Source organism: Pinus tabuliformis, chromosome 7 (genome assembly GCF_031772625.1).
Source record: "Pinus tabuliformis cultivar Carrire ecotype Pingquan chromosome 7, CPIR1, whole genome shotgun sequence".
Classification (NCBI taxonomy): domain Eukaryota; kingdom Viridiplantae; phylum Streptophyta; class Pinopsida; order Pinales; family Pinaceae; genus Pinus; species Pinus tabuliformis.
Genome location: NC_142293.1, coordinates 1,342,728,879 through 1,342,755,185, shown reverse-complemented (window position 1 = coordinate 1,342,755,185; position 26,307 = coordinate 1,342,728,879).

The following is a 26,307-nucleotide window of genomic DNA, read 5'->3' as shown; positions in this document are numbered from 1 at the left end:
CAACCCAAGAAATGGATATCTTACCATGGATTCACATATTCTCTCGAGTCTTTGCTTCCCACCAAAATAGTGCAGCTCCTTCTAGCCTCAATGAAGCCAACTAGATGTCGTCTTCTTCAAGGTTCTGAATTCTGCACTATACCTCCAACTATCGAATCCAATTGTCCAATTTTTTTGCATTCAATTCTCCATTGTACATGGGAAGTTCAAATTTTATATCCAATTTCAATAATGGATTTTTTCCTTTTGGGGTTTTGGAATGAGTATGGGAAGTGGTGGTAGTGGAAGATGATGCTATGTGATATGGTGAAGATGATGAGGAAGATGATGAGGATGGTGGAGATGGAGGTGGCTTTCCACCATTCCCTTTGGAACCCTTCTTTTCATCTTTTTTGTTCTCTGAGCTTCCTTCTCCATGTGGAGGTTTATAACTCTCTCCAACCATTCTTATGTTCCTCTCTTCATAAAGGAATTTAACCATCTTAGTTAAAGTATAGAAATATTTCTTGAATTTTCCTCTTCTGAAGAGAGACCTTCATGCCCTCTTTCTCCAGACATAATGGTTATGGATTCAGGCTCAAAAATTTGTACTGATGCTTGTACCTCTTCAATCACTTCAGCCTCTTGTGCAATCTGTGCCTCTTCAATCTCAACTCATGGAGATGAAACTTGAGGTGATTCAAGTGCTACCTTGAGTGGTCCTTTTGGTGAGGATGATGCTTTCTCAACCTTCTTCCTTCTTGTCTTAATATTATGACTGGCTATCAGTAGCTTCCCTTCTCCTCTCTGCAGCTTCAATCTTGTAATCATAACAACAATTGCAACTATTAAACCCTTCAAGCAAATCAAGAAAGCAACCTTGTGCTCTGATACCAACTTGATTTGAAATTGATTGGTAGTTAATGTTGTACTAGTATCATTTCTAGATATAAAATTTTCTTTGCTTTGGTTTGCTTATCCATAAAGAGTTTATCCATGAGCACGTGATTGTCAATTTATCTAACTTGGTGAAATTTAGTGTTTTTCATGAACTTAAAAGCATGAATTTGAATGGCTGAACAACATCATATAAAAACACAACAAGAAAAAATAATAGAGCTCAATACACAAGTTTTTGTTGAAGGATTTCACCCCTCCCGAGCTACATCTCCTTGGTCTAGCTTCATAGTGTGGGCCTTTGTATTAGCTTCAATAGTGCTCAAATTTACATTACATGCATCCAATCCTCTTGGAACCTATTCCAATGATTTTGAAACATTCAAATATATCATAAATCACTATTTTTTTACTCAATTTTGTTACTAGCGGCTCTGGGAATGGCCTCCAACACCTGGTGGCCCTAGGCTTCAAAAATATTCAAGTGACGAAAAACACCTGTATATGACCTCTTCTACTGCTCAAACCTACTCCAATGAATTCCCAGCATGCCAATTAGTCAAAAATGACCATTCATTTTCGAAATTTGGTTGAGAATTGAGTAAGTTATGGCTCAAGTAGTTTTTTCCTAGAAGACCTTTGCTAAATCTGGAGAGACTCTAGTTAAGTCCACCAAGTTTGGTGGCAGTTCTGGATTTGCTGGCTGCGCCATAAATTTTGCCAAATTAATTATGGATTAATTAAATGCTAAACTGATTATTGGCACACTAATCCCGCTTAATAGTTGGCCCCTAGCTCCTCGTTCGGGCGCTTGGTCACATGGGGTGGGGTTACCCTCGCGAGGCTTTTTTTTTACCAAACATTCAGAAGCTCTAACTTTTGCATATGATGGTAGTTTTTTGAACGATTCATGGCATTGGAATTCTGGAGACGAACTTTATCCATTCATTCAAGTTTGAAGCAATTCTGAGCACTTTCATTTTTTAGCTAAAACGTTGATCCCTGATTATTCTCACATAAGTAAGAGACTCTTATGCTCAGATATGTTGTTGTGAACTGTATATTACATGTTTTTGATATGTTTTATGAAATTCCTATCATGGCTAGTAGGGGTTAGGTCAATCCATTATTCAAGTGTTTTTTCATTATTACCCTTGTTTCTATGTTATTTATCATTTCTAGAAGTTTCATGAAGTTCTGAGTAGTGGCCTGAGTCTTGGCCCTGAAAAAGTGGCACAGAATCTAGGGTTGTTGGGACATAATTAAATTAGAAAGGCCATAGTTTCATGGATTCCTTATTGTGGGAGTGACTAGAAGGTCTCAGTCAGATGCATGCCTTGTCATGGGAGAAACTAAGGCTCTAGGGTAGTGAAAGGGTAAGTAGTCTCAGGAGTTGGTCACCTGGAAGGGTCAGTTGGCTCCTAAAGGTTTTGTAGCATGTATGGAAGCTCAGATTAGTCCTTTCATGTTAGTTCCACTTTCTTAACTGTACTTAGGGAATTGAATCATATCATATTAACTCTTCATCACATGTTTACCCCAGTGGACCAGTTAGCTTCGATAAATGTGGGAGGAGGGTGTTGCAGAGTGGTATTAGAGCATGGTTATGTTCTCCTTGGGTGATTTATGGTTTTTATTCTCCTTGGATGAATGTTTTGTCATCTGTACATGTTGGTTGCATATATGTCTTTATGCTTGTGGTCTATGTATGTGTTGTGTATGCATGGTGATAGTCATGGTTGTCATTGTGATGTTATGTAGAAGTTGATGTTGTTTTTGTTGAAATGTGTTCTTCATGAATGCATGTTAGTGTTTGTATTATTTTGTATGCATGTATGTCGTACATATGTTGTTATGCATGCATTTTGTCTAGATGGTGTGTAGTTGTGTATTTATGCATGGTAACTAGATGATGAATTAGATGATTTCTATATACTATGATGATTATTATTATACATGTATTGCAATGATTTGGTTGATCTTGCAGAAGAGATATCCTCCACGAACTAAACTAAGGTACGTTGGTTTGTTTATAGTTTGGTTTAGATAACACGATATACCTTTCAGGAAGAGAAGATCAAAGCTTAATAGCAAGATGGTATATTAAAGCTCACAAGATTTTCCCTATAGATCATATGAGCAGCATTGTGAGGGATATTCTTTTGACATAATAGACACTCTAAGAAGTTTAAAGGAAGAAATAAGGAGTTGCAAAGAAGATAATGACTAAATCACTTAAACATAAGGGATACTTGCTAGGGAATAGGAGAAACAAGAAGAGCCCAATGTGGTGATTCTTTAGAGCTTTTTAGACTTGTAGAGACAAGGATCACTGAGAATCAGTCATGGACATGAGGATTAGGACTAATGGAGCATATTGTAGCAGGTCATATGGTGGGCATAGGTTGGATAGGGATGACATAGTCATAGATGCCATATTCTTGGATACACTTGATAGATGAGGCAGTGGAGATGGGCTTTACTCTAGTTCTAGTTTAGATAGGTATCATGGTCATCATCCCTATCATCCTTACAAGAGGAGTGATCCAAGATCTTTTAATTACAGATGCATCAGAATCACATATAACAAAGTTAATTAACCACGAAACATACAAGAACATAAAAAATGTGGAAATATTCATAAGAACACAAAAAACCATGACATAATGATTTGATTATGGAGTTCATACAATTTGGACTATGTCTCCGAGTCCTGGTCAATAGTGGGGAGCCCTTTATTCAATTAGTGGCAGAAAAGAGATAAAAGTACAATAAACAAGAAATTACAACCCTTATACCTCCAAGCTGAAATATGGGCAGAGAATGGAGAGCCTAGCTTCAAAAATAGACAGTACCATTGAACTCTTCGTGAAAAAAAATGCAAAAATACCTATCCAAACTCCCAATTTGAATAATCAGGCCTTCTACAACCTCTTGGAATGTCCCTACTACTCAAGGTGAGGTTTGGCCTACTGCTAGGGTCAGGGTCTGTTGTGTGCAATAGATTATGAGTATTTGGCCAGTCCTCTCCCCCTTGCTCCGAAACAAACAATCATATATATAGCATGGTGTCAACCCCTCAAAACACTAGAAGTTTTAACATAATAAACCAAGTTAGTAGGAAAAATTAGCCAAAAGGATACACGACAACAACCTTACCGTAATAGTGAATCCCCATTCCAACAAGGCAAACCCATTTCAACTGTGCATGAGGCTCGACAACATGCTTATCAACGCTTCCAACTTATTGGAGTACAGTCCAAAACCAAGACATAACCACTCTACGATAACCATGAAGCCGACAGGAGTGTTAACCATAGAAAATAATATTTTGCATCCGAAAATCCAATTGAAATTGCAATCAATATGGAACCATCAGTATACTAGCCTATCTCATACTTTAGTGCTCTACGATGTTTGTGGACCCACCGGTTTTATTAAGCATGGAACATAAAATATCGCATCTAAACATCTATTGCAAAATAGAAATTGGTGCTTACCATCAGGGCCTTTTGTAACACCATCCCGTTTATGCAATTGCAATATGTGATAAATCGCATCACAACTGGGTCTTCACTGGGGGTTGACTCTTTACTATTTGTTCATCCTCTCGCCTACGATATGCAATATCGCAATCACAACTAGCAACACCAGGGGCTGATTCACCTTAAGCGCTTCTCATTTTCACTGATATGGGATATGCGGGACCCAATGTCAGGCTGCCACTTGGAGCTTCCCCATTTGCTAGGATATTTTCCATGTCATCTCCTCCTGTCACCTAGACAAGTCAAACTCAAACTTTGACTTTCTCTAACTTCTTCATATAGACTCGAATTTGAGTGTCGTTCACACGGTTGGAATCAAGATGATGAGCACTTTGATCGGATGCTAATTTTATCCAGATTTTTCCACTTTGAGTTTTGATCCTTTTATCATGCCATTGGTACATTTCTAAAGATCCACATGGATCAATCCTCCCCACTGAGAGCTTTTGGACCACCATAATACTTTTCAGTAAATTGGCAAGTGAGGAAATTTCCTCCTCACTTTTTCCTTCTCCATTTATCGAGCTTTGCTTGGATGCATTCCTTTGAAGCCAACATAGGTATACTCCACATCTCCCCATCGTGAAGTTCTATTTTTTGGTCGAGTATGATATCTTTGGGAAACTTATCTAGATACTCTGGTGCAAAATCATCCAATGTAGCAATCTGTGCAACCTCCTCGATATCCATTGTCAATGGAGATTCATAAAGCTTCAGGTTTTCAAAATTTACTATGGAGTACATTTGCATATAAGAAAGAAGGCAAGATGAAAAGAATTGTCTCCAATATTTTCCAATATGGTGAGGGGACCATATCATATGGATCTTAACTTCTTCCCTTCTCCCTTCATCCTATCCTTGCTGATGTGGAGGCATACATTGTCCCCAACCTTAAACTGATGGTCAACTTGGTGCTTATCATGGTAAGCTTTATATCGAGCTTGACTCGACTCCAACTGCTTCTATACTACCTGATGAATCACCTATATCCACTGAATGAACTTCCATGCTTTTTCCTTATCATCTTGTCCATTGTTATCCTCCTCTTTCCCAAAGACCATGTCCAAGAGATCTCTAGGTAGATAGCCAAAACATGTCTCAAACGGTGAGCTCTGTGTATATGAATGTACTGCTTGATTGTATGCATGTCACACATAAGGAAGTTGTTCATCCCAAAACATGGGATTTTTTCCACAATACCTTGACAACAAGTGTACCATGATATGGTTGACAACCTTTGTCTACCCATTGGTCTGTGGATGAAATGTCATACTTCTTTTCAGCTTAGTGTCCATCATTCTCCATAAGTTGGTCAAAAACTCCCCAAGAAAGCAAGAGTCTTGATCTGACACAATAGATGTGGGCAACCCAATATGGATCCAAACATACTGAAAGAAAAGATAAGCAGTCTGCTCAGTAGTGACCTACTTTTTAAAGGCATTAAAATACACATTTTACTAAACCTATCCACAACGACATAGAAATAGTCGTGACCTTTCCTATACATAAGAAGACCTCCTACAAAGTCCATGGACACACTTTACTATGGTCGACATAGAATAGGGAGTGGTATGTAGAGCCCAAGTTTTCTATTATAGGGCTTTGAAACAGAACACAACACATGACCCTTTACAAAGAAAGTCACAATGTTTTTCATATGAGGTGAAAAAACAAAACCTCTGCAAATGACATAAAGCTTTCTCAATTCCAAAATGACCAAACATCAGAGAGGTATGAGCCTCTCTAATTACATGAACCCTCTCATCACCAAGTATGCATAGTTTTCTAAGGTGGTACAATAGATTTCCCTGTAAGTAATAATTGTCCACCTGTGATCCACGAGTCAATTTTACGTAGATTTCTTTAAAATTTCTATCGTTATCATATTGTTCAGCATAACTTTCTAACGATAAAGAAACATTTTACAAGACTACAGATGGAAAAATAGGAGAGCGAGAAATCATATCTGCTACTTTGTTGTTGTCTCCCTTCTTGTTTCTTATCACCAAATGAAAGTGTTGGAGGAATCCCATCCATCTGAAGTGACGGGCTTGCTGAAGCTTGGTCTATGACTAAAGATACTGCAAGGGCTGATGATCCATATGGATGATGGTCTCCTTGCCGATCAGATAGTGTTTCCACTTCTTTACACTCTAGACCAAGGCATACAACTCCCTATCATACGTGGGATAATTCACAACAGCCTAGGAGAAAGTCTTTGAATGGTAACATACAGGCTTTCTTTGTTGCATCAATATAGCATCCATGGCATATCCATTGGCATCTGTTTCAATTTCAAAAGGTTGTTGAAGGTCTGGTAAGGCTAGCACTGGTGCTGTGCTGATCTTCTCTTTCAGTGTGTTAAAGGATTTTTGTTGTTTTCCTCCCCACTGAAAGGCCTACTTCACACTAGTCAAGGAATGCAAGGGGGCTACGATAATGTAGAAGTTCGCAATGAACCTTCTCTAATATTGTACCACACCCAGAAAACTTCGAACCCCTATAACATCCGTGGGCTTGAGCCAATTCATAATCACCACCACTTTAGAGGGATCTATCTTCAATTTTCCATTACCAACAACGTGTCCTAAATAAATCAAAGAAGTCTTCCCAAACTCACATTTTGATAGTTTCAAATACATATTTTCACTTTTCAAAACATCATGCACTTTCTTTATATGACACACGTGCTCATCCCATGTCCTACTTTACACAAGAGTATCATCCATATATATAAGAACAAAGTGGTCAAGGAAAGGCCTCAATAAATCATTCATTACCCTCATAAACATGGCTAGAGTGTTGCACAGTTAGAACGGCATCACCATCCATTCGAGAAACCCCTGTTTGGTTTTGAATGGAGTCTTTCAAATGTCCTGCTCTGCAATTCTAACCTAGTGATAACCACTATGAAAACCTAGCTTTGTAAAATAAAAAGCTTTTTTCAACTGATCTAACAATTCATCAAGGCAAGGGAGAGGGTATCGATTCTTCACAGTGATCTTGTTCAATGCCCTGTAATCTATGCACGTTATCCATGTGTCGTATTTCTTGGGCACCATCACGATCGGTTATCCACAAGGAGAAGAACTCGGTCCGATGACACCCTGATTTAATAGTTCTTGCACCTGTGCCTTGATCTCCTCCATCTCGATAGAAGCCATCCTGTACATGCCAACATTTGGCTAAGGAGCATCCTATTGTAAATGAATCTCATGTTGGATTTCTCATTTAGGGGGGAAATCCTCTCCGTTCATGAAACAATCCATCATAATCAGAAATAATTTCAAATAATTCTTTCTTATGATCAGGATTACAACTTTTGAAAGCGTCAGCCATCTCAAGATTTTTCGCTCTCACTCTCATGAGCATGCACCTTTTGCTAAAATTAACGAGTCGTTTAATCTATCCTATGCTTACAAGACTAGAATTAAATTTTGTATGATGAGATCTGACTATATACTCTACCCCATCCTTTGTGAGGTGGTATTTGTTTTCATGCCAAAAGAAAATGGCCTTTCTATCATATAGATATGGGCTTCCCAAGATGATTTCATAGATTTCCAAAGGTACTACATCTACCTCTACCTCATCAAATAATTTAGAAGCAATAAAAAATATGGCCCTACGCTGCTTGGTGACCTACAATTTGGCTTTATCGCTTAACCAACCAAGTGGGTATGTGATGCGAGAGCATGTGACTCAGAGGGAAAAATCTTCCAAATTATTCCAAAAATAAAAATAAAAATCTACAGGCAAGGGAGTGGGATCCTTTAGCTTGCAATTTCTATGCTTTCTTAGTTTAAAATAGAATAAATTCTAGCAATAAATAATGCTATTGTAATAAAGCCTTCAAGCTTTAAATCATTCTGTAAAGCATGCTTTTCTTTGTATCGGATAAGGACCGAGAGGGGCTATCCTTAGATAAAAATAAAAAGGTGGAAAAGCTCTCAAGGGGAGAGAGGAAAGAGCGAGCGCCTTAGCATTACTTTAAAGCAAGAAACTATTCTCTCGGCGTCCATTTATTAATGCCTTTGTAATGTACATGCATAGACTATGGAACAGGGCGGACGGTGTTAAATGGCTCTTATTTCCTCATGCGCAATTACTGTGTATTAATCATTGAATCAATTTCCCTTCTGTTTGATGTTTATACAAGCTTGATTTTACAGTCACACTTATGTCTCTGCTTTCCTAAGAACTCTTGAATTTTTTTCATTAATTGGCTGTAACGATTTGAATTTTTATACTTGGAAGTTTTAACCATATCGGTTGGGGACCATATCAGCGTTGGAGATCCTTGGAGTGGTTAGTTGTGTGATAGGCGTCCAAGGTCTTTCGGTTTAAAGGGAGCCATAGCATAACAGGGGCCGAGGTCTGAACTTAGAATCCGAACGATATAAATTGTGGGTTATACATATTGCAGGTCCGTAAGAAGCTCGTTGGTTGTGCAATTGTCGACTTATATATATATCCATTGAAACCAGCATAGAGGCGGATATATATAGCCATCAGTCTCTAAGATCTGAGCCTTTGTACATGATAACAGCCAACCTATAATCGTCGCCGATGTGAAAGAAGAAGGGAGAACATACTGTGGGCGTATATAACGTGGATATATATATATATATATTGTGTGCGTAAGTCCATCAATTGTATGTTTCTTTTAAGAATTCCCTGAAGAGTCACTGTTTGTTAAATAAGCATGATAGTGGGTTCCTTAAGAAAGGAAATATCAGTTTAATGACTGATACGACCAGAATAGAAGAAAGGGAAGTTGATCAAGACATTGAAGAGCTTGCTGGCAGATTAGGGAGATTGTCTCTAACGCTTGCACCCTCACCATCATTAGTGGTATCAGAGCCATCAACTGACATTGAATTGAATCTCAGGAGCAGAAGAAGGATGGCTTTCAGAGTTGGAAGAGGACGAGGACGTGGTGGAAGAGGACAACCTGCTGCAAATGTTGAACTAATGGCAACCGTAAAAGAGCTGCGAGCTAGAGTGGATGCATTAACTTCGGATAGAAATATAGATGATGGAGATGTCAGTGAGCCCGAAATTGAAGTTGTTGAAGAGGAGGAAGCTGTACAAGTTACTCCTGAGATGAGGTTCTTTCAGTCAGTGTTAAAATCTACAACCAGGCCATGGAACCAATTAGTACTGGTATATCAAGGAGGACTGAATCCAGAAGAATTGATCGACTGGATTAACAGAATGGAGAAATTCTTCGATTACGAAGAAACAGAAGATGAGAAGAAAGTAAAGTTTGCTGTCACCAAATTAAAAGGCCACGTAGCACTCTAGTGGGATGGTGTGCAGGCGGAAAGGAAGAGACTTGGTAAGAAACCAATCAAGAACTAGAGCCGAATGGTAGCAAAGTTAAGAGGTAAGTTCTTGCCAAGTAATTATCAGCAAACATTGTTTAGACAGATGCAAAATCTTAGACAGAGAGCTTTAACAATAAAAGAATATATAGAAGAGTTTTATAAAGTAAGCATAAGAGTAGGAGAAGCTCAAGACACAGATGAGAAGGTGGCTAGATATATGAATGGCCTCAGGATGGACATTCAGGATGAGATAAGTCTGCTGTCTCCAAAAACAGTAGAGGAAGCTTATCAGATAGCGCTGAAGGCTGAGGAAAACTCATAAGGAAGCAGTCTGTCAAAGGGAGAGGGACTTTCAGAGGAAAAGGAAGTCAAGGTGGTAGAGGAAGAACTACAACACCTAGAGATGGAGCTAGTAGTAGCTCAACCCAACATGCACCCAGAGAAGGTGATGCAAGAGGCAGAGGGAGTTTCTCCAGAGGAAGAGGAGGAAGATGAAGAGGAAGAGAAATAAGATGTTACAGATGTAACAAGCCAGGACACAGAGCTTTTGAGTGCCCAGAGAATGCAGACATAAAGCAGAGGAATGCAATTGTTGCTCCAGCTGAAGAAGAAGCACCAGCGGCAGTGGTAGCAGAAGAAGAAAATAGACCAGAAAGAGGAGAATCTCTGGTGGTTAATAAAGTCTTACTTAAACCAGTAAAAGAGGTGGCTAAACCGCCACAAAGGAAAACTTTATTCAGGACAGTGTGCAAAGTCCAAGGGAAATGTTGCCAGATGATCATTGATAGTGGCAACACTGATAATTTGGTCTCTACAGAAGTAGTGGAGAAATTGAAGCTGAAGACAATGAAGCATCCAACACCTTATAAGGTGTCATGGTTACAAAAGCGACATCAACTGTTGGTAAGTGAACAGTGTGAGGTGGAACTTCAAGTGGGCAAGTACAAAGATAAAATTGTTTGCGATGTGATGCCCATGGACGTGTGTCACATATTTCTTGGAAGGGCTTGGCAATATGACAGAGGAGCCATACATGACGGGAAGAGAAACACCTACAAGTTTGGAAAAGATGGTGTTAATCATACATTGTTGCCTTTGCAAGAAGAAGATGTATCGAGACAGAATACTGGTCCAAAAACTCTGTTACTTGGAGGGAAGGAATACTTGAAGCAGATTGAAGAAAATGAGGTAAATTTTGCTGTGATTTGCATGCCCAAGGTAATATTGACTTCTACTAAAATTTCTGAATTACCCATTAAAATTCAAGAAATGCTGGAGAATTATTATGATATTATTGTTGGTGACTTGCCTAATGAATTACCGCCAATTCGAAAAATCTGTCATCATATAGGCTTGATTCCTGAAGAAAGCCTACCTAACAAAGCAGCATATAGAATGACTCCTGCAGAAAATGAAGAAGTTAAGAAACAGGTGCAAGAATTGCTTGACAAGGGGTTGATCAAAGAAAACCTGAGTCCTTGTGCAGTGCCAACGGTGCTGAGCCCGAAAAAAGATGGAGGCTGGAGGATGTGTACAGATTCAAGAGCCATCAATAAGATTACAATCAGGTACAGATTTCCATTACCCAGAATTGAAGATTTAATGGATTGCTTGTCTGGCACAAAATATTTTTCAAAGTTAGATCTTAAAAGTGGCTATCATCAGATAAGAATAAGAGAAGGGGATGAATGGAAAACCGCTTTTAAGACCAATGAAGGATTATATGAGTGGAGAGTGATGCCTTTTGGGTTGTCCAATGCACCAAGTACATTCATGAGGCTGATGAATGAAGTTCTTAAAGAATTCATTGGTAAATTTGTAATAGTATATCTGGACGACATATTAGTCTATAGCAGATCCAAGGAGGAACACTTGAGGCATTTAAATTATGTTTTACAAAAGCTGCAGCAAGAAAAATTATTGTTGAATCTGAAGAAGTGTTTATTTATGAAAGAGGAGCTGGTGTACTTGGGATTTGTTATCTCAGCTGAAGGATTGAACATGGATCCAGACAAGATCAAAGCAATTGTGGAGTGGCCTTCACCCAAAAGTATTTTTTAGGTAAGGAGTTTTCATGGTCTTGCTAGTTTTTACAGAAAATTCATTAAGAATTTTAGTAAGATTAATACACCTATTCTTGAGACCATAAAGAAAGATAAACAACCATTTAAGTGGACTGTTGAAGCAGAGAGAAATTTTCAGCTGTCAAAGAGGAAAATAACTGAAAAGCCTGTTTTGGTTCTTCCTGATGTTAACAAAACTTTTCAAGTTAAGTGTGATGCCAACACAGAAGCAATTGGAGGAGTTTTAAGCCAAGAAGATAGACCAATAGCTTATTTCAGTGAAAAGTTAAATGATGCAAAAAGGAAGTATTCTTCTTATGATAAGGAGTTTTACGTAGTTGTGCAGGCACTAAAGAAGTGGAGGCATTATTTAATGTCGAAAGAATTTATTCTTTATTCAGATAACCATGCATTGCAGTTTATAATGCAACAACCAAAACTCAGCTAGAGACATGCTAAATGGGTAGAATATCTTCAAGGATTTCATTTTGTGTTAAAGCATATAACTGGACAGTCAAACAAAGTCGCATATGCCTTAAGTAGGAGAATTGTATTGCTGCAAGAAAGTCAAATCCACGTGCTGGGGTTTGATTTTCTTAAGGAATTATATGAGACCGATTCAGATTTTAAGGAGGCATTTGAGGCTTGTAAAAATCCTGTTTTGATGGACAGGAGCAAGTGGCTGTATTATTTATACAAGATGGACTATTATTTAAGAAAAATCAGTTGTGCATACCAAACTGTTCAATGAGAGAAAATTTAATCAAAGAGAAGCATAGTGGAGGACTGGCAGGACATTTTGGTAGAGAGAAGACCTTTGAACAGCTCAACAGATTTTACTTCTGGCCGAAAATGAAATCTGAAGTAGAGAAGTATGTAAGAAATTTTAAAGTCTGCCAGTATGCAAAAGGAAGGAGCCAGAACACAGGGTTGTATATTCCATTGCCAATTCCAGACAGGTCTTGGGATATGGTAAGTATGGATTTTGTGCTAGGATTGCCAAAGACTCAAAGAGGCTATGATTCAATTTTTTTTGTAGTGGACAGATTTTTGAAAATGGCACACTTTATTCCATGTTATAAAACTAGTGATGCTTCTCATATTGCTAACTTGTTTTTTAAAGAAATTGTAAGATTACATGGATTGCCCAAAAGCATTGTTTCAGACAGGGATTCAAAGTTCGTTGGACATTTCTGGATAACACTATGGAAGAAGCTGGGAACTAAATTAAGTTTCAGTTCTGCCTATCATCCACAAACTGATGGACAGACTGAAGTTGTGAACAAAGTTTAGGCAATCTTTTGAGGAGCTTTACTGCAGAACATCCAAAGCAATGGGATCAAGTGTTACCACAAGTTGAATATGCATATAATGACTCACCAAATAGGAGCACAGGACAGAGCCCATTCCATATTGTGTATGGAATGCACCCAAGGGGAATATCTGAATTAAGGAATTTGGGAAAGGAAGAAATGAGAAGTGCAGAAGGTGAAGACTTTGCTTCAAGAATGCAGGCGATACATGAACAGGTAAAACAACAGCTACAAGACAACAAAATTCAATATAAAACTAGAGCAGACATGAGGAGAAGGGAAATGAACTTTGAAGTTGGAGACTTAGTTTTAGCACACCTCAGAAAGGAGAGATTTCCAAAGGGAAAGTATAATAAGTTAAAATCCAAGAAAATTGGACCATGCAGGGTGCTAAGGAAATTCTCTGCAAATGCTTATGAGATTGAATTACCACCTGGTGTGGGAATATCACCAATTTTTAATGTTGCAGACTTGTACAAGTATGAGAATGAAGCTGCAGATGATACAGGACAACATCAAAAGACTCTAGAGATTGACTGGGTAAAACAGTTACCCACAGCCAAGGATTTACAGCGAGAAAGAATTCTGGATAAGAAAGTGTATAAAAAGACAAGGGGATGAGAATATTTCCAGTATCTGATGAAATGGAAGGGACAGCCGATCGCTGAAGCTACTTGGGTTACAGAAGACATTCTACAGAAATTGGGCAAATCTGTAGATGAGCTCATGGACAGGAGCCCATGAAGAATTTTGTCCTCAGGAGTCTGATGCGGGAGCATGTGACTCAGAGGGAAAAATCTTCCAAATTATTCCAAAAATAAAAAATAAAAAAAATCTACAGGCAAGGGAGTGGGATCCTTTATCCTGCAATTTCTATGCTTTCTTAGTTTAAAATAGAATAAATTCTAGCAATAGATAATTCTATTGTAATAAAACCTTCAAGCTTTAAATCATTCTGTAAAGCATGCTTTTCTTTGTATTGGATAAGGACTGAGAGGGCCTATCCTTAGATAAAAATAAAAAGGCAGAAAATCTCTCAAGGGGAGAGAGGAAATAGCGAGTGCCTTAGCATTACTTTAAAGCAAGAAACTATTCTCTCGGCGTCCATTTATTAATGCCTTTGTAATGTACATGCATAGATTATGGAACAGGGCAGACGGTGTTAAATGGCTCTTATTTCCTCATGCGCAATTACTGTGTATTAATCATTGAATCAATTTCCCTTTCGTTTGATGTTTATACAGGCTTGATTTTACAATCACGCTTATGTCTCTGCTGTCCTAAGAACTCTTGATTTTTTTTCATTAATTGGCTATAACGATTTGAATTTTTATACCTGGAAGTTTTAACCATATCAGTTGGGGACCATATCAACGTCGAAGATCCTTGGAGCGGTTAGTTGTGTGATAGGCGTCCAAGGTCTTTCGGTTTAAAGGGAGCCATAGCGTAACAGGGGCCGAGGTCTGAACTTAGAAGCCGAACGATATAAACTGTGGGTTATACATATTTCAGGTCAGTAAGAAGCTCGTTGGTTGTGCAATTGCCGACTTATATATATATCCATTGAAACCAACATAGAGGCGGATATATATAGCCTTCAGTCTGTAAGATCTGAGCCTTTGTACATGATAACAGCCAACCTATAACCGTCGCCGATGTGAAAGAAGAAGGGAGAACATACCGTGGGTGTATATAACGTGGATATATATATTGTGTGCGTAAGTCCACCAATTGTATGTTTCCTTTAAGAATTCTCTGAAGAGTCATTGTTTGTTAAATACGCATGATAGTGGGTTCCTTAAGAAAGGAAATATCAGTTTAATGACTGATGCGACCAGAATAGAAGAAAGGGAAGTTGATCAAGACATTGAAGAGCTTGCTGGAAGATTAGGGAGATTGTCTCTAACGCTTGCACCCTCACCATCAGTATGGGCTCGGATGAGGCTTACTTTCAAGGCCATACTTTTTCACTAAGGACTCTGAGACTAAGTTTTCTTTCGAACCTGAATCAAATAGAGTTTCCACCTTTGTAAGTTTTATGACAACTCTAATGTGGAATAACTCAATTCTCTTCCTCTCATTGCTTACAGGCTCATTCAAATAACTAGTACTTGCAACTGAATCAGAACTATCATTAATAGAAAGAGCATGTCTTGCAGCCATGGTTGTGATCAATGTCTCATCGCGGGAATCTGATCTAAGGTCCAACACTATTGCCACTGTCTTCTACTTCCTCTTTCCACCGAATATCTTCAATCTCAACTCTGGATGTAGCTTCCAGAAGTGGTCTTCGTCATGACCATATTTCTTGCAATGATTGCAAGATGGTATTGCTTCATCCCCTTTCTTGGCTGCAACAATCTTCTTATCCTTCCCTTTTCCATTCTTCTAGAATTTTCTATGCTAAGGTTTGAATGGTGCCTTTTTGGCTTGATCATCTTGATCATTCTTGCCTCAACTTTCAAGATGAATAGCCTTTACGCTTGCTGCATCAATTGTAGTAGGATCGAACAATAATAATGAGTATCTAATGTAACTATGTAGCACACCTATATACTTAGTTACATTCTTAGGCACATCTAATGAGATGCCCAGATTCAGTGCTTGTTTATGAAATTCTTGAGTGAAGCTTTGTACATTTTGGCCCTTACCTTGCCTTAGATATTTCTATTTCACAAGCGCCCTTTACTTAAAACCCAAAGGTAGAATTGGTATTTGAATGAAGAAATAAAACTAGACCAAGAGGACAAAAGGTTACCCAACTTTGTGTTGCCTTTCTCCATCTTCCACTCCCACCAAACAAGAGCAGTGCCACTCAGTCGAAGAGATGATAACTCAACTTTCACCTCATCTTCTTTGATCTATTGGATTTGGCAGTAAACCTATATTTGTCTTATCCAATTATTGAGTTTTTCTGCACTACACTCTCCATTGTGTTTTGGTAGGTCAAACTTTATGTCTAACTTGAAGAATGGTTTCTTAGAGGTATGCTTCAAATTTCATTGAGAGTGATGAGAAATATCAGTGGAAGAAGGAGAGGGAGGAGGATCTTCTCCACCACCTTCCTGATTTGTCAATCCACGATCATTAGTGTCCTTCTTCTCATGCCCAAGTGCCTTCTCATACTCTACGAATAACTTGTCCACTTTTCCTGCCATCTTGTAGAATACCTTTCAGAAAATTTGTTCCTCTTCCCAATGAGCTTCTTCATTGGCCATGTTTCTTCTTCATTATGCACGTCCTTCTTCAAGATCAAAGGACTTAAGAGTTCCTTCTCCTTTTCGCAACTTCTTTTGGGTTAGCATAAACTCATGCAATTCACATCCACAAGGACCTTCTCTCATACCAAACTTGATCCAAGATCTTTTACTTACCAATGCATAGGAATTACATATAACATAGTTAATTAACCTTGGAACTTAAAATCACGTAAAAAATGTGGAAATAATTAGAAGAATAAGAAAACCATGACACAATGATTTGATTATGGATTTCGTCCAATTTGGACTACATCTCTGGGTCCTGCTCAATAGTGGGGAGGCTTTCATTCAATTAGTGGCATAAAAGAGATAAAAGTACAAGAAACAAGCAATTACAACCCTTATACCTCCAATCTGAAAGATGGGCAGAGAGTGGAGAGTCCAGCTTCAGAAATAGACAGTACCACTGAGTGAAAAAACACCTATCCAAAATCCCAGTTTGGATAATCGGGCCTTCTGCAACCTCTCAGAACCTCCCTGTTGCTCAAGATGAGTTCTGACCCATTGCCAGGGTCAGAATCTACTATGTGCAATAGATTCTTAGTATTTCGCTAATCCTCTCCCCCTTGCTCCGACACAAACAATCATATATTTAGCATGGTGGTAACCCCTCAAAACCTGGACAGTTTTAACATAATAACCCAAGATAGTAGGCGAAATCATCTAGAAGGATACATGGAAACAACCTTAATGTAAGAGTGAAGCCCCATTCCAACAAGGAAAATCCATTTCAATTGCGCATGAGGATCAATGACACCTTTATCGACGTTTCCAACTTATCGGTGGACAGTTCAAAGCCAATACACAAGAACTCTGTGATAACCATGGAATCGACAGGAGTGTTAACCATATAACATAATATTTCACATCCAGAAATCCCATTGAAATCATAATCGACGTGGAGCCATCGGTGTACTGGCCTAATTCATACTTTACCTCTCTGCGATGTCTGTGGACTCGCCGGTTTTATTAAGCACAAAACATAAAATATCGCATTCGGTTGTCTATTGCTAAATTGCTATCGGTGCTTACTGTTAGGGCCTTTTATAACAACATCCTCATTTCTACAATTGAAATATGCAATAAATAGCATCGTAACCAGGTCTTGACTGGGGGTAGATTATTTACTATTCATTCCTCCTCTGGCCTACGATATATAATATAGTAATCACAACTAACAACGCCAAGGGCTGATTCTCCTTAAGCCACTTCTTTTTGTCGATATGTGATACGCGAGACCGAATGGTAGGCTTCCACTTGTCTCTTCCCCCATTCGCTGGGATATTTGCCATGTCGTCTCCTCCTACGACTTGGACAAGTCAAACTAGAACTTTGACTTGCTCTAACTTCTTCATCTAGACTAAGATTTGAGTTTTGTTTACACTATTGGAATCAGGATGATGAGCACTTTGATCCAATACTAAGTTTATCTAAATTATGCCACTTTGAGTTTTGAGCCTTTTACCATGCCACTGGTACTTTTCTAAAGATCCACCTGGATCAATCCTCCAAGATCCTCCTAGATCAAGGAGTGATAGGGGATATTTGCTGGATGAGTTCAAGAAAGAAAATCCACCCGCATTTAATGGGGAAATGATGAAGTCATGGGATGTAGATGTGTGGTTGCTTGGGATAAATAATTTTTTAGATTATATGATTACTCAGTGAACATGAGGGCCAAAATAGCTACATTTAGTCATAAAGGTGAAGTAGACATCTGGTGGGAAGACATAAAGAATGCTAGAGGCATCTAGGAAGAGGAGTTGACTTGGGGTGAGTTCGAAATAATTTTTAGGAAGAAGTATCTATTGAAGAGATACTATGATGACAAGGAAAGAGAATTATATGAGTTGGAGATGGGATCTATGACCGTTGAGGAGTACACTAGCACATTTTTGGATTTATTGATATATGTTCCTTACCTCAAGGAGGAGAAGGCAAATATTCAGAGATTCATTAGTGGGTTTCCAATAACATTCAAGGACAAGGTTGAGTTTGATGAGCCTTGATAATTGGAGGAGGCCATCAGCAAGCTAAAGCATTGTTATGAGCAATCAAAGCGCAGATATGAGACGAAGCAGGTTTAGAAAGGTAATGAGACTAATAAAGGGAAATGGGATAGGAAGTGAACAAGACCTCAAGGAACAGGTAACAAAGAGAATGCAACACTACCTAAGAAGTTCAATCCATTTAACAGAGGGCAGGGATCTCGGTTTGAGGAGCATAACAAGGGTGATGATAGGAAACCTTTACATTATTAGACTTGTGGTGGAGAGCATCATAGGAGAGATTTTACACATCATTAGGGTGGTGGAACGAAGATCTATAGTACGGAGGAGGCATAGATAGTGGGGGGTGTTGGACAAATTATTCCATGGATCCATGCAACATTAGAGAATAGGAATGCAGGTCACAAGGTGTTTATTATCGATATGGATGGTAAGAGTTTTCATCAAGTTGTTTCTATTTTGATTGACCCTAGATCTATTTATAGTTATGTTAATCCTGACCTGGTCGATAAGTGTGGTTTGAATAAAGAATTGCATGCAAAATATTGATTAGTGCAATTGGCTACCAATACAAAGAATAGAGTTCATCGTTGCTTAAGATCTTGTGCATTTAAGTTGAATGGTATGCCTACATCAACAAATTTGAATGTACTTCCATTGGGATCATACAATATGTTGTTGGGTATGGACTGGTTGTATCTTCATAGGAACAATGTGGATTTTTATGACAAGTTTATTGAGTTCTTGGATGAAAATGGGGAACAAGGAGTCTTGTAGGGTAAGAAGAAGGCAAAATTAGTTAGAATGGTGAAAAATATGTAGGCAAAGCATAGTCACAGGGAAGGGTGTGTATTATTTGAAGAGAATATTTCTAGTGACAAAGGTAAGGAAGTTAAGGATGCGGATGTCTTGAGTAGGTACCTAGTTTTATAGTAGTTTTAGGATGTGTTTCCAGAAAATATTTCAGACTTGTTGCCTCACAGGGAAGTGGACTTTTCTATTGAGTTTGCACCAGGGTAAAACCAAAATCAAAGAAACCATACAAGATGAGCACACCAGAGTTAGTGGAATTGAATTTTAATTTGAAGGAAATTCTTGACAAGGGATACACTATGCCAAGTATGTCATCTTGGTGTGCAACAATGTTATTTGTGAGGAAGAAGTATGGTACTCTCAAGTTATGAATTTATTACATGAATTTTAACAAAGTGACCATCAAGAATAGGTATCCATTGTCAAGAATTGATTATTTGTTTGATTAGCTGAAGGGAGAAACAATGTTCTTGAAGATTGATTTAAGATCAAGATACCATCAAGTAGGCATTAAAGAAGAGAAAATCTACAAGACTGCTTTCTGGACTAGGTATGGCAATTGTGAGTTTATTGTAGTTCCATTTGGTTCGAATAATTCTCTAGCTACTTTTATGTGTTTGATGAATAGTGTGTTGTGTCCTTATCTGGACAAATTTGTTATTGTATTCATTGATGATATATTTTTAAATTCTAAGAATGAGAAAGAGATGTCGAACATTTAGCAGCAGTAATGAGATTTTCGAGAGAATATTAGTTTTATGCTTAGCTGAGTAAATGCAGTTTCTTTCAGATAGAGGTACATTACTTGGGACATGTTGTTTCCAAGGAGGGTATAGAAATGGATCTAGAGAAGATAAGGGTTGTCATGGAATGGGTAGCTCCCAGGAATGTGGATGAGGTAAGATAATTTATGGGGCTAGGAGATTATTATAGGAGGTTCATCAGGAACTTCTCATATATTTCTTATCATTTTACATTGTTGCAAAGGAAAGGTAAGAAAATTGAATGGAAAAAGGAATGTGCAATAAGTTTTGAGTAGCTGAATCAATTGTTGACAAATGCTCCAGTTCTAAACACTACAAATAGACAAAGAGTTTGTGGTATGTACAAATGCTTGTAAAACAAGACTTGGTGGAGTCATCATGAGGGAAGGATAGGTAGTATGCTATGAATCAAGGAAACTAAATGAGCATGAGAAGAATTATCTCACACATGATCTTGAGTTGGCATCGATCATGCATGCTTTGAAGATGTGGATACACTATCTTCTTGGTAGGCGGTTCATCTTGATGAGTTATCACAGTGAAATGAGGTATCTATTTGTCCAACCGAATATGAATGCCAAGAAAGCTAGATGGTTGGCCATGATTAGTGAGTTCAAATTTGATATCATGTACATTGAAGGTAAATGGAACAGTGTTGTAGATACTCTCAATAGGGAGATATAGGTGAATCACGTAGCAACTATGAGTTCTTATGGGACAAACTTACAGGAATGGGTCTTACAAGCAGGACAACATGATGATAGGTATAGGGAGCGTATGTACAAGATACAACAGGGTACAGGTGATCACGATGTTGACTACCATCTCATAGAGGATAGCTTCATTATATTTATGGATAGGCTATATGTGTTAGATGACAATGAGCTCAAGAAGCTTATCTTGAGGAAATTTCATGCTAAGCCATATTTAAGTCACCCAGGATATTAGAAGACATTGACATCAGTGAAGAAGTTATACTAGTGTCTGAATTTGAAGAAGAGAGTGGTAGATTTTGTGGCTAGGTGCTTGGATTTTCAACAGGTAAAAGCAGAGTGTAAGCATCTAGGTGGTCTACTACAGCCAATTTTGATTCCATAGTGGAAGTGGGAGGTAATTTCCATGGATTTTATTACAATTTATCTGAGGACATCTAGATAACATGATTCGTTCATGGTTGTTGTTGATAGTTTGACTAAGGTAGCTCACTTAATTTTAGTGAATTCTACTTATTAAACTAATGATGTAGCACAAGTCTTCATCATAGATGTGGTGAGTTTGCATGTTGTACCAAAGAAAATTGTTTTAGACAGGGATGCCAAGTTAACTTCTAGAATCTTGAAAAAGTTATTTGTCGGTTTGGGTACAGAGTTGGCCTTCAATACAACTTATCATCCACAGACAGATAGACATACATAGAGGGTCAACATGATATTGGAGGACACATTAATAATGTATGTGATGCTTCAATATAAAAAGTAGGAAAACTGTCTTCCACTGGTTGAGTTTACTTACAACAATGGGTAACAAGAATCTTTGAGGATGAGTTCATTTGAGGCACTGTATGGGAAAAGTTGAAATACTTCCATCAGCTAGAGTGATCCAATTAATAGGGTGTTGTTAGAGCTGGACATGTTGGAATAGATGGAATAGGAAAAGCAAGTAATCAAGAAGAATATTAAGTCAACACAAGACAAACATAAAATTTATGTAGATCAGAACAGGTTGTTTAAGGAGTTTCAGGTTGGGGAATAGGTTTACTTGCACATTAAGCCCAAGAAGATATCCTCCAGGACTAGATCATGTGCCAAGCTAACACCTCAGTATTGTGGACCTTTCAGGATTCTTGTAAGGATTGGACCAGTAGCCTATATACTTGCATTGTCTCTGACAATGAAAGTACATGATGTTTTCCATGTGTCATTTCTTAAGAAGTAAGTTAAATATGTTGGTCATGTGATTTACTGGTATGTATTGCAGGTGGAACTAGAAAGAGAATTCTAGCCAAAACTTTAGTGCATTTTGCAGAGAAAGCTGCTTATGCTTTGGAACCACGAAATCAAGGAGGTTAAAGTGCAACGGAAGCACTTTGCACCTGATGAAGCTACATGGGAGATGGAATGTTAGATGCGAGCTATGTATCCTTTTCTACTCGCTAGTTGAGCCAATGTTTTTGGCATATGTTTTGGTGTGATGTTTTGGTATATGTATATATGTATATATGCATATGGATGTAAATATCATCATGAGTTGTGTTATAAAGTTGCAATAAGAGGTATGAATTTCATGTCATTATGGTTGTCATGTTGTTATGTTTCTCATGTTGGTTTTCTTCTCAGCAGGATGATCATTGTATATATTACATCGAGCTAATTTATAAAGTTCCATGAGAAGTATGTTTTTCTTTTCAGTAGTCTTGTTGGTTGTAGGTGTCATTGAACACCGAGGACGGTGTTCCCCCAAGGAGGAGGGTTTTGTAACAACCCTTGTTACCGGGAATAGTGTCTATGCAGAACTGCTAATCCCACTAAGGCTGGTGGCTACCTTAGAAACAAACAAAGTAAAACTACTTTCATTTTCCTTTATGAGAAATAGATGAGAGAAGAATAAAGGAAACCAACCTTTTTCTTGCACTTGGTTCCTTGCTCGATTCCTCTCTCTTTTGATAGTCCTTTGCTACTTGCTTTCTTGTATACCCAGCTTCACAGAGTACCTGTAGAATCAAAGCAGCATAACACTATACAAGAACATAGATCTATTATCATAAACAATCTAGGATCAGATGTAAATTGACCATACAAGTGCATAAAACATGAATCACACAAGAGTATGGAGGAAAACTTTAATAGCTTTATTGATAATCAAGAAAGAGCCAAGAGAGTTACAACCAATTGTTCTGACCCAGCATCATCCTCTCAGCAAGAAGCCCTTCTTCACCTCAAGAAAAGCTTGGATCACCCAACACTATGATATTGCACCAATAAACCAGCAATGCTTCCTTACTAGATACAAAATTCCAGCCTCCGGATCTCTAGGATGAGGGATCCATATATAGATTTCTGCAAGGGAGGTGAGTCAGCTTTTGAGATTTGATTAGTGTCTCCCCTCTGATAGTTCTTGATTCAACTTGGAGATTAATGATCTCTTACTCATCCCTGGTCGAATTCAGAGAGGCAAGTGTCACAGGAGAAGTTTCTGGAAGATTCCATGCTTCTCCACCTCGTGGATTGACCCTGCCATTTGTCCCTTCTCACCCATCGCACCCCATATAAGGGCTTTTTGAAATGCAATGCACCTAATGTGTGTATTTAGGTGGGATGCAACACACTTTGCCTATGGAGCAGGTGAAATGGTCCAGTTTTGACCAGTTCTGAGTGGTTTTTCATGGAGAACTTCTGGGAGAAGTTGTAATCAGTTGACCTTGTTCTTTTAGGGGTTGGAACAACACCTTTAGGGACTTAGGAGCCCTTAGTTTATGGAAATTTATTCTTGGGGTTGCAGTGCCCAAAAATGTTTATAAGAGTTGCCCCCTAAAGCATGAGGTCGTTAATCTTTTTTATGTCGGGTGAAATGCTTTATCATGAGGATCCGAAGTTCTTTCAAGCTGGAAGGGGACCTGTAATAAGATACAATACAATACATTATCTTCATAATATTTTCATGATCTAGCTGAGGTGGGCATTCCCATGCTCAGCTTTATAAATTCATTTTTATGTACATAGGACACACAATCGTCTGAGTGTAGACTGATGATTCTGGTAGAGCCATCATCCCTTAGATTGGATGATTATCTGTGCAGCAATGATGTACATTTGATGTTTTTATTTTTCTGAATATATATCGCAGCCCGGATGGATGAAACTAGATCTGGGTCTTCAAACTCATTCGATCTTGACTCAAAGTACAAGTCGATCCATGTGAGAGACGTTATGGAGTCGAACATGGAAAGACATCGCCTGATTACCAACCAATGATGTAAATTGCTAACAGGCGCAAGAGGAATCACCGATAATGATAATGATCCTCAAGGTACTGTAGTACAATTCATGTGGTGTGAATAAGGGACTTGGCGTTGAACACCACATAAAATCTTTCGGTTGAAGGCCATTGATGTAAACCTGTCACCGGAAGTGAGAAACTTGCCATTGAGACATGCAAGCTTCAAAGTACTGAAAGGGTTGTTCCTAGATCGACTTCTTGGATAATGAGTTGATGTCGACAGGAAGCGATCCGTCATAGGAGGACCTTAATGAATCCCACATCAATGACACGGAACGGAGCAAATGATTTTAATGGAGGTGAAAACGATCTGGTGATATATGGTTCAGGGTGGCGGTCATGAAAGAGTGGAGCGAAAATATATTATAGTGGGTGAGACACAGGTGAATTCTCTGAGCGACTTCTCTTGAACATATCGGCGACATTGACATGATGGATTGGTAGCATTAACCCCAAATGTGGATGGTGTGATGGAACCATGGTGATGTGACCAGTGAATGGAACAACCCAACCCAACTTGGATGGGGAGTGAAAGTGTTATGTTCAAGAGCGACTTGCTACCAACAAAGTTTTTTCAAGTTTTCTTCCCAGTTTTTCCCTAGTCATTGCTGACCAGTACCTCTTTATTTTTGTCAAGCTTGAGGAGGATAACATATGCTTGTTCTATAATTTGCCCTTTGGGCAAACCCATCGCTATGTTTTAACGAGCCTAGCGATAGTGAAACTCGTTCTTGTCTGTTATGGACAAGTTTGTCGCTATTAGGTTTTAACGAGTTTAACGACAAAGATAACTCGATACTTTTCAATTTTAGAGAGTCTGAAAAGGAACATAAAGGAAACTCCAAAATCATTTTTCGTCATCTAATCCCTTAAGTCTGAAAAAGTATAAAATAATACGAAATGGATGAATTTTCAGTAATTTTAACGAGCCGAACAAGACAAGCGCTCGATCTTTTTGTGTAATAAGCAATGTAAACTTTGAAACGGGAACTGATACTGTTACCCGTTTTGCAGAGATAGCAAAAAAGTGACCCGATTTTGAAAAAGGGTGATGCAGAATACACAAGTTTTTTTTAGAGCATAGTTTTTTGCACTTTCATTTTTTTTATGTACATTGCGTTTTAGAATGGTAGTGATTTTCATGCTAATTTTAAAAAATGGTTATTCTGCATCAGACCCTTTTTTTAAAAGACCTATTTTTTGACTTTAAATTTTCTAATGTATGAAATGTAAATAATTATTTCGTAACCCTTTTTTTAAAAGGTCTATTTTTTGACTTTAAATTTTCTAATGTATGAAATGTAAATAATTATTTCGTAAATTTAATAATTTTGGAAGTGATCTTCTTCTTCATATTTTCTAGTTTTTATTTATTTTTATTTTTTTTGTAGTTGGGCTTTTATTGATTTGCATATTTAAAGAAGAAGGTCAATATTTTACATTTTTTATATTCTACATATTTATACATCATTAACTAAATTTTCAATCCACATGAAATAATTATCTCTAAAAAACAAATATAAAAATATATATAAAAAAGACAAAAACAAAAAATAAAAAATGTTAAAAAAAATTTATATCATAAACCATAAAAGAATTTGAAAAAAAAAAAACAAAATTATAATATATATATATATATATATATATATATATATAATTAAGTAAGTAAATATTGAGATATATATATATATATATATATATATATATATATATATATTAGCAAAAACTAGGAAAAAAAAATAGAAACAAACTAGTTTAAAGAAAAAAATAGAAAAATAACGAAAAAAAATTAAAAAACTAGTGATATTAATATTTAAAAAAAACAAAAAATGTAAAAAAAAAAAATCTCAGAAACCATATAGAATTTGGAAAAAAGAAACAAAACTATATATATATATATATATATATATATATATATATATAAGTAGAAATAGAGAAATTAAAAAAACATTAGAAAAAACTAGGAAAAAAATAAAAATAAAAACAAACTAGTTTAAAAAAAAATTAGAAAATTAACCAAAAAAAAAAAAAAACTAGTAAAATTAATATTTTTTTTTACTGTGTAAAGACTAAGCTATTGTATTAAAAGAAGAAAAATATTTACAAAGAGGAACTAGCCTCTGAGGATGCATAAAGCCACCCTCTATCAGAAGAACATAGCAGGTGCGCATGGCCACCTGAATTACAAAGATAGAGTCGATAGATATGAGCACGGACGAAGCAGTAGCATGTGGCCCTCTGAGTTACAAAAGAGATCCCTACAAAAGAACAACAGCAAACATAACTGAAGAACCATTGATCCATTGCATGCCTCTTGTGTCTTGCTGCTGGTAGCATT